General features: G+C 35.0%; 1 pseudogene; it reads right to left on the reverse strand.

Moving 5' to 3' along the window:
• Nucleotides 1-15,350, reverse strand: part of LOC121475050 — a 95,765-nt pseudogene that overhangs the window by 66,288 nt on the left and 14,127 nt on the right.

The following is a 15,350-nucleotide window of genomic DNA, read 5'->3' on the forward strand; positions in this document are numbered from 1 at the left end:
TTAATTGGAAAAATATGGGCAAATCAAGAATATGAAATGCTTCTTAGATATTCAAGGGGACATATCAAGTAGTTAGTTGAATGTAACAGAGTTCAGGGGAGATATTTAGACTAAAAATATAAATTTGAGAACAATATGATTTAGTATTTAAAAGCAACTAATTGAAGGCTAAAATATTAGAAATGACAAATACCCACCATTTGCTTCAACATGGATAGAACTGGAGGGTATTATGCTGAGTAAAGTAAGTCAGTCGGAGAAGGACAAATATCATTATATGGTCTCATTCATTCAGGGAATATAAAAGATAGTAAAGGGGATTATAGGGGAAAGGAGAGAAAATGAGTGGGAAATATTAGAGACAGAGACAGAAAATGAGAGACTCCTAAATCTGGGAAACGAACAGGGGTAGTAGAAGGAGAGGTGGGTGGGGGGAAGGGGTGACTGGGTGATGGGCACTGAGGGGGGCACTTGATGGAATGAGCACTGGGTGTTATGCTATTTGTTGGCAAATTGAACTCCAATAAAAAAAATACAAAAAAAGGCTAAAATATAGAACAGACTGTAGCTAGTGAAGAAACCAAAGGAGGTTAGATTAAAAGGCAATTGCAAAAGAGACATTTAGCATCCTTTTAAAAAATGAAGAAATAGTATTAAGCATTAATCATCCTATTTATATTAGAAAATGCTGGATTTACTAATGTGACTTTATGATAATGGATGATATTGGAAATTAATTCAACATTAATTTCCTTTCAAAGAACAAAATCAAACAAGCTACAAGGCTTTCAATAAATTCACACTGTCTAAAGAAAATAGTGCCAGGACCTAAAATGGCATTAAATATTTCTAGTATCTGACTCCCCTCTCACTTTTTTGGTCAACTTCAACTGTAAAATTTCTTTAACAATAATTAGTTTGGTATATTCTTGTGAGGATAAAAACATCTAATAGCTATGGGAGGGCTTGGCACATTTCATTGCACATAGCAAACACCCAATAACCATTAGACATTATCTATTGCCTATTACAGACCTTGTTCAACCTGCCAGAACTCTAGCCAAATTATTTTATTGTCTGATCATGCTTTGTTATTTGGAATTCTATACTATTAATGTGCTTCACTTCATCAGGAATATGCTCCTTCCATTTTATGACATCTCTGCCCATATTCTATCCATCTTTCATGGTCCTATTCAAATATTACATTTCTTTTATATTATGTATAAAATTCCATTAAAAATCTTTGTTTTGGGACGCCTGAGTGGCTCAGTGGTTTAGCGCCTGCCTTTGGCCCAGGGCGTGATCCTGGAGCCCCGGGATCCAGTCCCTCCATTGGGCTCCCTGCATGGAGCCTGCTTCTCTCTCTCTGCCTGTGTCTCTGCCTCTCTCTCTCTCTCTCTCATGTCTCATGAATAAATAAATAAAATCTTTAAAAAAAAAACTTTGTTTTATAATAATGCTTTGGTCTCAAGACAGTTAGGTTATTGTCTTTGGTTCCTAAGTATACTTTCACCATACATCCAAGGCAGGGATCATGACTTTTATATCTTTGTATTTCCAGTATATTTGGGGAATGGTGGATTACATTTTTATTTTTATTATGGTTACTTATGACTTGTCTTATGCCTCTATTCTGGGCTACAAAAGCCTTGAAAATGAGAATTTTATGCTTGGGTCCAATATAGACCTTGACAAATTAGCTGGCAGGTGGCAAACGTTAGCTGAATTAAAACTGAAATACAATGAAAATTTATGGGACTGCAATTTAGGACTAGAATGTAGTAATGTATATAAGAAACATAAAGAGAAAAAGAGGAGTGATATTGTTGAGCATTTGTGACCTAGAGCTGGTTTTCCAAAAGTGCGAGACTAGAACCTTTACACTGAAAAATAAAGGGACAGAATTCTCACAGAACGGAAGAAAAGTTTATCTTCATAAAAAGTATTACAAAATAATGAGATATGGAAAATTCTTAGAAGCATAGCAGATGTTCAGAATCTTTCTTTTGCCTCCTTTTATCATTTGCTCAAGAACCCACATATTGCTCACAGTCCTTAAACTTTAAGAGTCTTTATCTTCATTTGTTTGTCAAGAAGGGCAATACACTTCCCCAAGATGTGTGGTCATCATATACACTCAAGTTGAGAAAAGGGCAGCACCAGCCAAACAACCTGGACCTGATGCCCAAATTTGCACTGATAAGTAGATGATGGTGCAGGGAATAAGATTCATGTATGATGCTACTTCTCACTGAGAACACTTTACCCTGGCTTCTTTTAACAAGGCTAGATATGGAAATGAATATTTAGCACAGGCAGAGGTAAACTCTAGCACAGGGATTCCCATCTGGTGCCAGGGGCCAGGTTCCAAGCCACAGAATGATGAAAAAGCACATATATAAGTAGTAGCCACACTACCTTTTTTGTATGTTTCCCTTCCTTGCTTCAACTTTTAAAATATTTCTATAATTTAATAATCCTTATGTCAGCTTGCTCAGTTTGAAAATATTAAAACATCTCCCCTTCATACAAAAAATAGAGTGGCATCTCTACAGTCCCACCCATTTTTTTTGTTGTTGTTCTTTTACCAGTGACTTTATTTTTTTTCTTTTTTTCACTTTATTTATTTTCTTTTTTTTAATAATAAATTTATTTTTTATTGGTGTTCAATTTGCCAGCATACAGAATAACACCCAGTGCTCATCCTGTCAAGTGCCCCCCTCAGTGCCCGTCACCCATGCACCCCCCGCCCTCCTCCCCTTCCACCACCCCTAGTTCGTTTCCCAGAGTTAGGAGTCTTTATGTTCTGTCTCCCTTTCTGATATTTCCTACCCATTTCTTCTCCCTTCCTTTCTATTCCCTTTCACTATTATTTATATTCCCCAAATGAATGAGAACATATAATGTTTGTCCTTCTCCGATTGACTTATTTCACTCAGCATAATACCCTCCAGTTCTATTCACCCATTTTGAAGGTAGCATTGGATTTAGGATACATTATTCTAAGCACATTAATTTTCCTCATTACAATATTGTCTTTCCTCATGCAGTCCAAGGCATTTTTCGAAAAAGGTGCTATTTGTTGAACCGTATTTTTGGGAAGTACCTACATTTTTCTCTAAAAAGAGGAATGTAATATGCATTTTATTTCAAACATATTTTAAAATAAATGTGAATATTTTTATATGATATTAACAGTGTACTGTAAGATTTAGTACTAGTGGATCACCACATTTTGTAAACCAAGTGTAATGCTGTGGTTTTAGATTTCAAGAGCAATTACTATTTTTAAGACCTAGAGGAAAAATTACAATGGCTATTAATATAAGAATAGGTAGTTATTACAGCTATCTACCTAGAAGACAGATAATTGAAAAGTTATTATCTGTAAATAATGCCACAAATAAAATTCTGTTTATTCAGAAATTACTAGCTGATATATTATTTCTATTCATTTTCAACCATGGATTGGTTCCCTCATCCCTATAGAGTCAAATCATCTTAGGAGCAACAAGAATATATGGGGATTCCTTTGCAAATCAGATTCTACTTAAAAATAATTTATCCAACCCATGAACACATTTATGCTACAGGGTGCTTCCATCTAATCCTTTCCTTCTAATCCATGCCCTTGGAATTAAAATGAGAAGCTTTTGCACTTTAATGAATGCACAAATATAGTATCAATATTTACTCAACAATATTGTTTAAATTTCCCAGTGTAAAAAGAAAATGGCCAAACTCATTTCCACTGATAATTACTCAGCATGTACTCAATTAGCTCCCACCTGTGCTTTTACATCTTTGATAAACATAATCAGTTGGATAATTCCATGTATCTGCATATATATATATTATTTTCTGATCCTCTGACAAGAAATAATGTATTAAATTGGCTGTTTAAAAAAAAGTAATCAGCTGGCATTAAACCAGAAAATTTTTTAAATGATAAGAACAAAAGCAACTTAACAAAAGTGGTCCTGTGATCAGTGGAACAGAATAGTTTTCTGAATGTACAAGTAAGAGGAAACTATGGCCATTTAACATGACAGCTAGATGACTTTTGTATACATTTTTTGTGATTGAACTTATTAAATAAAATTTTATTAAACAGAAGATTATTGGAATGTATTCAATGTAGCTAGAACAGGTAAAAAAATATTAGCTTTTGTTTTTGTATACTTTTAATTCCTTGCTTGTTTGCTTGCAAAAACAACCCAAGACTTTCCCTTCTGTTCTTCAGGGTATTTCTCTATTTGTACAAAGAAAATCTTAACTCTGCTAGTCTATTATGGGGATCATAGTTCTAATCCTTTAACATAAAAAAATGAGATATAAAAACTTACAGTTTTTTAAAAATGTAAAAGGCGGGCAGCCTGGGTGGCTCAGTGGTTTAGTGCTGCCTTCAGCCCAGGGCCTGATCCTGGAGACCCGGGGTGGAGTCCTGCATCAGGCTCCCTGCATGGAGCCTGCTTCTCCCTCTGCCTGTATCCTGTATCTCTGCCTCTCTCTCTCTCTCTGTGTCTCTCATGAATGATTAAATAAAATCTTTAAAAACACAACAAAAAAAATTTTAAATGTAAAAGGCTTAAGAAGTCGGGCTCCCGGTGCATGGAGCCTGCTTCTCCTCTGTCTGTGTCTCTACCTCTCTCTCTCTCTGTGACTATCATAAATAAATAAAAAAAATTAAAAAAAAAAAAAAAAGAGTTCCTAATAATAAGGAAATCCCTGGTGTTTATCACCCTTTTCCTTAGTGAAGGAAGCTTTCTTATAATAAAAGGAGGCCTGTATCTCAGGTCAAAGCTAAACAATGTATCTTTAAGGTTTACAGAGTCTAATAGTTGCTTGATTTAATATTCTGAGTCATAATATATATCTATGGATCCAGGAGGAAAATTTGTATTTTATAACCAAAAAATCTGGAGTAAAAACAGACATTTATTAGTTAAACTGACATTTTGGAGTCTGGGAATAAATAATTTTATTTTAGCTAAATCCACTACACCTTAATCTTTGGTTAAAGAATAAGGAGATTTAAAAAAAACGAATAAGGAGATTTGTACCCTTTGATCTCTTACAACATAAACATTATATAAACTTATACTGAGCTACTGACCCCAGGCATTTAATAAATGCCTACTAATTAATGGTTGGAAGAAAAAAATGAATGGATGATTAGATTAGATCAGGTAAACTGCTTCTACAATTTTTCACATTTTTTCCCCCTCAGTAGCATTTTCATCAGAATCCCTCTGAGGGACTGGGTTGCTCAGTGGCTGGGCACCTGCCTTTGGCTCAGGTCGTGATCCTGGGATCCAGGATCGAGTCCCACTGTCAGGCTCCCTGCAAGGAGTCTGCTTCTCCCTCTGCCTGTGTCTCCACCTCTTTCTCTCAGCCTGTGTCTCTCATGAATAAATACATAAATCTTTAAAAATAAAAAAGAAGAATCACTGAGAAAAGAGATGTTACTGGTCAGCTTCATGGGTTCACTTCAGCTAGATCCACTAAAATTGGGGATCTATGAGCAGGGGTTCCCATGGTGTCTTTTAAAAGGTTCTGAAGAGGGTACCTGGGTGGCATAGTCAATTAAATGTCTGCCTTTGGCTTAGATCATGATCCCAGGATCCTTGGATTAAGCACCACACAGGACTCCCTGCTCAGTGGAGGGATCTGCTTCTCCCTTGCCCTTTTCCCTTCCTTCCTACTTGTGTTCTCTGTCTCTCTCAAATGAATAAATAAAATCTTTAAAAATTAAATAAAAGGTTCTGAAGAAACTCTTATGTGGATCTCTTGTGTAAAAAAAATTAGAGACTTTTTTTACTTTAAGGTATAAGTCCCAGAAAACAACTTCTCCTTCTTTTACTGTCTGAGTCACAGAAGGAAAAGATCTCATAAATAAGATGGACATTTGACAGCCAAAAAAAAAAAAAAAAAAAAGCACAATGACAAAGTACTCTTTCTGGAGTTTTATGCTGTTTTGTATGTGTGTGTGTGTGTGTTTCTCTATGTTAAAAAAATCAGTATGGCTGACATCATCTCTTCAGTAACTAATACACTTGAAAAAATAAATGTCAAAAAAAGAAAAAAATAAATGTCTACAAATATTAATATGATAAAATGGAGTTCACAGTGTCAATACATACTGTAAATTGCAATAAAATCCACCCACCACTTATCCGTTCATCTGGCAAAGTGTTAAGTAGTTTATGTTACACTTGGAAAGATGAATTCCCCATGGTTAGAGCTCAATACCCTTGATGGTTATAAGTGCGGGTTAATGCTGTCATCGCTCAAGATGCTACTGAGCTTCCTGGGGCTTTAACCTGCCATACTGTGAGAAAGGCTTGGATTTTCTACAATCCAGTTGGTAAGGGAGGTTAGTAAATGGAAGGAAGCAATTATACAAAAGAGTTCATATTTATCTTCAACTAATTTATCACTTGAAGATAAATAGTGCCACGGCAATGGGCATCAAAGTAACCTATAAAAAACGGGCAAAACACCCTGATATGTTGTCCAGAAGTTTATAAAGTACATTCAGAGGTGATCTGTTGTATTCTGTAGCCATGACTTCACTTCCTGGAATGGAATAACTGTATTTAATGCCAATCATGGCTCTTTGGTTAATAGATTTCTAAAGTTTAAATTGTATTTTATATTAAAAGCCAGCTGCTGCACATATATTAATCACAACTGAGTTGCAAAACTCAAAAATAAATCATACTGTCTAAACCCTGTTCCTTCTCCTTGCTCTGATATATGTTCATCCTATAAAGTTAATGGCAAATATACAGCTTAGAATTTGAAGCTATATATTATTTAGAGTTTGCAGCAGGTGGCACTGGGAGAAAAACCATGAGTCTGTCACCAGGAGTTATACCCAGCAGAGCATAAACTCTCCATGGGAAGCCATAGATATGACAGCTGTTTGCAGAAACTATCTAGGAAATCTGAGGGGTGTCTTTAAAAGTCAGAGTTTTTCCAGTTGAGATAATTGTAACTAAAATGTTTATGTTAGTAACCCCATACTTATATTTTCTTCATGGGCTGCCTGTGTTTCAACATTTTCAAAGCAGAATGAATTCTGTATCCTTCATATCCTCATATAACTTCCTAATGCCTAAGCCATGAGTCATGTATATTTCAGGATGTCCCTCTCTTATCAACAGATAAAAATAGTTACAGTTAGAAAGTAGTTAAAGTTAGAAAATTTTCTTTTGCAAGTGGCATGTCCTTGCCCTGACACCAGAGTCTGAGGTATATACAAAAGCTTACTGGCAGTTTTCTCTACCAAAAAAAAAAAAAAAAATCCTCAATAAATGACCATTAATCTAAAATGGGGGAAAAACAGGCTGTCACTTCTTTGAATGTATGCCCTAGACAATCTGTTCCACTAGCAAAAGGTTGTAAAAAGAAAAAAAAAAAAAAACCTATACCAAAGAACACTGGTATTCATATTAATACCACTCTCTTATTTCCATAATATTCTTTTTCTCCTAATGATTAAATAAAATTTACTTTAGACAAGTAAGAAAGGAAACTATCCCTTTGCACTTTTATTTCTCTTTTAGAATGAACTTTGTAATTCACATAGTTCAACTTCCTGATTTCATACATTAGGAAAATGAGGTATATATCTGAAATAATCTCTTCTATACTAGTTTTAGTCACCTCTCCACAAAATAATGGTTGCAAAAATAAACTTCCTTTGCATATGAAACATCCATTCTTACTTTCCTAAATTTTATTATTATGGCGTATGCTGATTTAAGAGTCAGTTCAGTTTAACATAGGAAAAAAAAAAAACCTAGCTTTTTAACTAACCGGTTTATTTGTAAATAAGAAATATTTAAAATTGCTAGCAGCACGGATCATGTGCATTCAAGTAACAGAACCAACAAGACTATGCACTGTTGAGGATTTACCCCAAAGATACAGATGCAATGAAACGCCGGGACACCTGCACCTCGATGTTTATAGCAGCAATGTCCACAATAGCCAAACTGTGGAAGGAGCCTCAGTGTCCATCGAAAGATGAATGGATAAAGAAGATGTGGTTTATGTATACAATGGAATATTACTCAGCCATTAGAAACGACAAATACCCACCATTTGCTTCAACGTGGATGGAACTGGAGGGTATTATGCTGAGTGAAATAAGTCAATCGATGAAGGACAAACATGATATGTTCTCATTCATTTGGGGAATATAAATAATAGTGAAAGGGAATAGAAGGGAAGGGAGAAGAAATGGGTAGGAAATATCAGAAAGGGAGACAGAACATAAAGACTCCTAACTCTGGGAAACGAACTAGGGGTGATGGAAGGGGAGGAGGGCGGGGGGTGCATGGGTGACGGGCACTGAGGGGGGCACTTGACGGGATGAGCACTGGGTGTTATTCTGTATGTTGGCAAATTGAACACCAATAAAAAATAAATTTATTATTAAAAAAAGACTATGCTATTAAACAATGTGGAATTCAAATCAAAATTAAGCCAAGTTGAGAGTGATACTATGTTTAAATGATGTCATATTTCTGAAGCGTTCTGTTCTGTATCTACAACTCTCCTGATTAATGTATCATATTTGGATGAATATTTTTTAAGATTTTATTTATTTATTCATGAGAGACACAGAGAGGGGGAGAGACATAGGCAGAGGGAGAGGCAGGCTCCCTGCAGGGAGCCTGATGCAAGACCTGATCCCAGGACCCCAGGATCATGACCTGAGCCAAAGGCAGATGCTCAACCATTGCTACCCAGGTACCCTGTTTGGATGAATTTTTAATGAACATAGTTCTTTTAAGATTTGAGTAATCATAAAGATTTTGAGTTTCATTTATCTCTCTTCAATAACTCAGTGAGTAATAACCATAAATTTGTGGACAAGTATTCAAATCATAATGTGTCCTGTTAAAGTATTGTCTGTCTTCTTGTTTAAATGACAGGGTGTCAGACTGTAAAGTTTGATTTTGACTTCCCCTACGGAAAAGCCAATGCAACACACATGGCTTAGAAGAGAGGAAATGGGTCAGACTCTTAAACCACACCCCAATCCCTTTGCATCTGAAATTTATGTCTACCTTTTTGATGAAAAACCCTTAAGAGGCTGCCATGGTTAGTAAATGAAAAGTAAAACTAAAAAACACCAAACACACATACACATTAGGAAGTAGGAAAGCAAAATCTCTTTGTAGTGGAAGTCACAATACTAACCAGAGAACCTCAAGTCTGAGGACAGACTGTGAGAGCTATTGATTTACCTCCTATAAGGATGAAGTTCCAGCTCTTCTTGACTCTCCTGTTCCCCAAGGTATCCTTACAATATAGACTCATGAACTAAAAATTTTTACAAATTAAGCATGTCTGAGTTCCTTACAACTAAAGGATGATTTACACAGCACCTCTTCTGAATGACAAATATAAAAGATGATTTTGTGATAAATGCAAATATGGCCATTCTTTCCATCATCGACCAATCAGAATAGCACCACTTTCTCTCTAAATAACAAGAAATAAATATAATTCATCTCATTTCCATCTAATGATCAGCTGCTCACATGCAACTGCAGTGAAAATGCAATTAACTAATTTACTTAGTTCCTTACCAATTACATCTACCAAAAAACTATAACACTGAGAGAACTAAAAATCAAGCTATAGATACTGAAACTATTAGGTCCCTATGAAAAATTCTGAGTACAGCAAAAGTACACACATATGCACACACAAGCACCATAATTGGGGGTTATTTGGCATACAATTTGGGAATTAATTTTTTTAGTCGGGCTCATTACACCATGAATTTGATATTCAATTTATAATGTTATAGAGCATAGGTTTGCAAGCTATAGCTTATGGGATAAATCTGGCCCCTGTTTTTATATGACTGGTGGGATAAAGTATTTTACATTTTTATATGATTACATTTTAAATGATGATATAAAGACCAATATAATATTTTCAGTGTTGCCTCTTGGCATATGAAGCCTAAAATATCTATTATCTGTCTCTTTACAGAAAATATTTGTCTTAATATTGAGTATACTGTATGTACCCTTTAATACAGTGAAATGATGTTATAAACTAATCACTGTTATATTTTGAGCTAAACTCTTCACAGTTCAAAAACCAACCAATTATCACCAAGTTGTCAGCCTCTCCCTCCCCAGGCAAATTTTTTTAAGGCTGTGCTCATCTGGTTATATCTTACTTCCTGGTCATCGTTCAGAAGAAATATATCAAGTCAGATAAAAATCTACAAGACTTTATAAAATAGTATCCATGTATTATTTTATTCAACAGAATGTATTAGTCACCTTCTCTGTACTTGAGTGTATAAATTAGTTAACTTGCTCTAGGGCAACACCCAAGTTACTGGTTTGGCCAGCTGCATGCAGAGCTGTGCACTCATCCAATAAAAGAATATTAAAAAGGTGAAGTTTCAAGATGAATTAAGGTTCTGAGATGCTTATGAGGCATGAGGTGGAGATACATGAAAACAACTTAAATATAGTCTAGCAACACAAGAGGAGTATGACCTAAAGAATAACACTGCAGAACCATAACCATGTATTTGGGAGTTGAAACATGTTTGACATCAACTCAAGAGAGATGTACAGAGAATAGAAAATTAATACATGGGGATTACCCACAGCTATGAGATAGCTAAAGAGCTACCAAATCAGTAACAATACTGGGACAGGTGAAACAACTCTGATCTAATTTTGAGGAGGAGGATATGGTCATCGGTATTGAATAGTTTTGGAGACATCAGTTAATGAAAGGTTTTTTAAAAATGATTTCAGTAAGAGAAATTTTGTAATCTTATTGAAAGATGATAAATTCTATCACATCAAAACAAAAATTGTACTGGACAAAGTTAAACAGATAAGGAAGACTTTATTCAAGGCTACCACATTAAGGGAAGAAGGGCTATAGTAAGTACAAGATCAACTCCACTGAAACTAAGGCCTGAAGAGTTTTAAGAGCTGGGGTGGGGGGGATCATAGGCCACTTGTGCCTCCATTTGGCTTTGCCCAAAGAGAAAGTAAATTTTCCCTTATCTTCAAGTTTTACAACTTGGTGCAAAGAGCCTACTAAAGTTAGTTTCCTATTCTTCTGCAGAAACTCCTGGACAGGGGCTCCATCATCCTTAATGATTAAATTTCAAAGGGATGCCCCAAACACTCCTGGGTTGTAAAGTGGGAGCTTTAATAAAATTTACATCTCAAAGGGGCGAGAAAAAATGGACAATAAGAATTTTTCTGAAGTAAATGTTCTAAGAAAAGGGAAGTTGGGGCCTAGAGTCAGGAAGAAGCTTGAGTGAAGTTTAATCAAGATAAATGGGTCTTTAAGGCTCTCCTGGTCAGCTAATGTGAGGAGTGAATTCAGATGAAAAATAAAAGATAGTAAATTATATCTTCAAGAAACTCAGGTGTCAAGAGATGGCAGGCTGAGAACTAGAGAGAAGGTAAGATTAGAGACTGAATATACATTTTTATGATAGAAGAAAAACATTTTATAATCTGAAAAATAAGAGGAATAGGATACAGAGATGATAGGGATAACCATGGAAACAAAATCTTCCAGATTTTGTTCAGAGTGAGAATACTAGTTTCAGAACACATTATTAGAGATAGACAATGAGAGATTCTCTTCCTTGGGGACCTTAAGGATAGAGGAATCAACGAACATTTTTGTAGAATGGCCTATCAGAATAAAAATAAACAGAAGTTAATTAAAATTAATTTCCTCTAGAAAAGAGGCCTGGCATCAGTGGGAACCTGCTTTTTTACAGCTTCACACTGAAGTGCTTTAAATTAAAGTTTTATTAATATTATTATCCTGTTGATAACTTATATTTGACTACATTATTTTCAGACATTCAAGATAAAGACCCACAACTGATAACCTTAGAAATTACATGAATGAACTCTCTTACTGCCTAACAGTGACCCTGCTATTTTTGGAGGAGTGACAAACTGTTAATAATCAATAGCTATATAGAGCAACAGTGAGATTCTAAACTGAAGGTCAAATGTTTCTTTCCAGTCTGTAAGAAAAATGATGTTATAATCTTGGGTTTTTATATGGATGATATAATGCTGGAAAATTACATATGATAAAATAAAAATATACCTAAATATAAATGGGCTGTGGTAAATAAGAAAAGCAATAAATCATACGCAAAATTCTATATGCCATCTAGAATAGTGGTTTTTACGTTTTGTGGAGTCATACTCTGAAAGGGTGATGAAATCCATGGACTCATAAATTTTCTCTAGTATAGAAGGACTTCATTGCCTTTGCTCCCAGTTGAAAATGTTCTTCTGGGATAAAACAGAGTACACATCATAATATTTGAGGAGGAACAGAAACATATTAAAACAGCATATTCTCATAAATCAGAATGGAGTTTCAGGTAAAAAATATTACTTCTGTTAGTTATATTTCAATATTATCTAATTCTGTGGATTTACTTTGGTAATATATTTCTGTGGACAAGAGAATACTAAATTTAAGCTCTAAGTCTGAAGAAAACTTTTAAAATATCTTCATATGTGGATCAAATTGTTCTATTTTGACACAAAATGAACCCCAATGGAAACTATTTAATACTTCAAATGTTTCTCAGTAAATTAAAAAGTTTATAAATAAAAATTCAGTACTAGTGTTAGGATACATAAGAAACACTTTTCCTGCAAAAATCACTAGAGAATCATCAACATCATAGCATTAATAAAAGGAGATCCTTTTAAGAAATAAATTTATGCTTAAAATTTTACATGTAATGTGAAAACTTAAATTGGGTAATTTTAAGTATTGCTTTGATCTTTAAATCAATATAATTAAGAAAATATGTCATTTGACTTAAACAAAAGTTGTTTTACACTAGATCTTAGAGATAAGAGAGGAAACAAATAGTACACAGCATTTAGTAGTTTTAAAATAAAATAGAAACCAGACTGACAATCCTCCAAGGAGACAGAACATGTAAGCAAAATTAAATCCAGCTTATTTTAGGAACATAAGCAGGACTTAGGTTATCTTATTGGAAAGGTCTCTATTAATCATAAAGAAACTTAAGTCACCTTCCCAAAATGGTACAAGATAATCATGTTTTACCAATGCTCTGCTGTCTGAAAGCTCCCATTTTAGTAACAAATCCTTGTGAAGGTTAAACAACTTCTGCATTTTCACTTTATAAGCCATCCAGTAACATCGTGCCTCTGAGCTTTACCAGTTTTGAGAGTGAAGTATCCTCACTCTTGAATAGTTTCTCATACAAGAAAATATTCATACTGAGTAAAGCTCTCTGAAATTTTCTTTTTTTTTTTTTTTGAATTTTCTTTTGACAGTAGAAAGCTAACGAAAATTCAAGACTAATGTCATTTGTTTTAAAGTTTTCAGTATGGTATTGGGAAGATGTCTAGAAAATAAGATTTTTCTTTTTCAATGAAGTGACTCAAGGAATATTAAGGGAGGCGGAGCATGGCACACAAAACAAGATCCATGACATGCTAACATAAGCCACATAAAAAGGAAAGTAAATGCTTAGAAGTGGTTCCTTTTATGTAGCAAGGAATAACAAGATTTCAAATCTACCTGTAACTGAGACCAATACTTACTGCAAGCTGGGAACTACTTTCAACTCCAAGCCAGCTTTCAACCTCAGCAAATGATGAGCTATTATAATTATTTAATACCTACTGCATTAGACCACAGTAGATAAGTCTAGTGATTGATCCTCACAAATGAAATCTTTATCTCTAGAGAAGAACAGAGCTATGGGAACATTGGATGGCAATAATTACCACTGTGGTCTCCAGGCTAATTATTTCAAACCTAAATAGCAATGTTAATAATCTATCTATTAGTTGCCAACTTATTAATTCACTATGAAAATGTATTTGCAATGGAACATACTCAGTAAATTTAATAGAAATGGATCTCCATTAATTGTTTCACTAAGGTGCACATTACCATCAATATCACAATCAGCTTTTGCAGACAACTATAATAATGCTGCTTGCTAGTCCTACCAAAGGATAAGCAGACAAGTAGCAATGCCACAATAAAAATCATCCATTGTTAATATACTGGGGGGGAGATGCCCATCACAGTACAGCTTTCTGTTATACTATGGACAATTTTTTTCTTGTTGCTGTGCAATGAGAATATACAGCAGCTTTATGCCCCACTAACTTTAATGTAGTGAAATAAAAGATAGCAACCACAGATGAAGGTATGTATGATAGAAAAATATATAACTTTATCTATAAATCTGTATTTACTTAGATATATGGATGAATAAGTATATCTAAGGCAATCTCAAAAGTCGTAGTACATTTATAAGCTTTAGATGCACTGAAAATAAGATCAAATACTGAAGCAATATTTTAGGCTGCCAGGGAAACACCAGCAACTGATGATCAAGTTGTATAGCTGGCATGGGTCCATCCCTTTCTCCTGTCCTCTCTTTTTATCTTTTCTTTCTTTATTGCTTTCTTTCAACACTTATCAGGCACCTTCTTTGTGCTATGCACTGTTCAAGATCCTGGAATACAGTTTTTAAAAAGGCAGGGTGTGGCTATTAAATTCTCTACCTTTGGGGATCCCTGGGTGGCTCAGCCATTTAGCACCTGCCTTTGGCCCAGGGCATGATCCTGGGATCCTGGGGTCCCGGGATCGAGTCCCACATTGGGCTCCCTATATGGAGCCAGCTTCTCCCTCTGCCTGTGTCTCTGCCTCTCTCTCTCTCTCTCTCTCTCTCTCTGTATGTGTGTGTGTGTGTGTCATTGTTCATGATTAAATAAATAAAAATCTTTAAAAAAAAGTAAAAATAAAAAATAAATTCTACCTTCCAATGACTCCCATCCAGGAAGGAAAGAGACCCTCAAAAAGTCCAAAAAGGAACAAACAAAAACAATGCATAAGGTTTAAGAAACATGTCTGATGCCAGAAAATCCCAACTAAAAGCCCTTTCTGTTGCGAATAACTAGATAAAGGCCAGATAAAGGCCAGATAAAGGCTAGATAATGGCTTACCTGGAGTGGTTGATAGGGGCTGACAGAAAATGAATGTGGACAGATGCACACAGGGCTTATGGGCCATGGTAGGAAATTTTGATTTTATCCACTTGCTATGGCCATTTGGCAGAGAATCACATGACAGGCAACTGTTGTTGTTGCTGTTATTAATCAAACTACAAGCTCAGAGACAAGTTTCAAATGGAGATAGAATCATCATTCCATAAATCATATTTGGATAGAGACTTTGAAAAAGTATGTTATGCTTAAGTCCCTTTGGCTTATACATGAACACTACTATTTACCACACGTATA

Source organism: Vulpes lagopus, chromosome 13, assembly GCF_018345385.1.
Source record: "Vulpes lagopus strain Blue_001 chromosome 13, ASM1834538v1, whole genome shotgun sequence".
In the NCBI taxonomy this organism is placed as follows: domain Eukaryota; kingdom Metazoa; phylum Chordata; class Mammalia; order Carnivora; family Canidae; genus Vulpes; species Vulpes lagopus.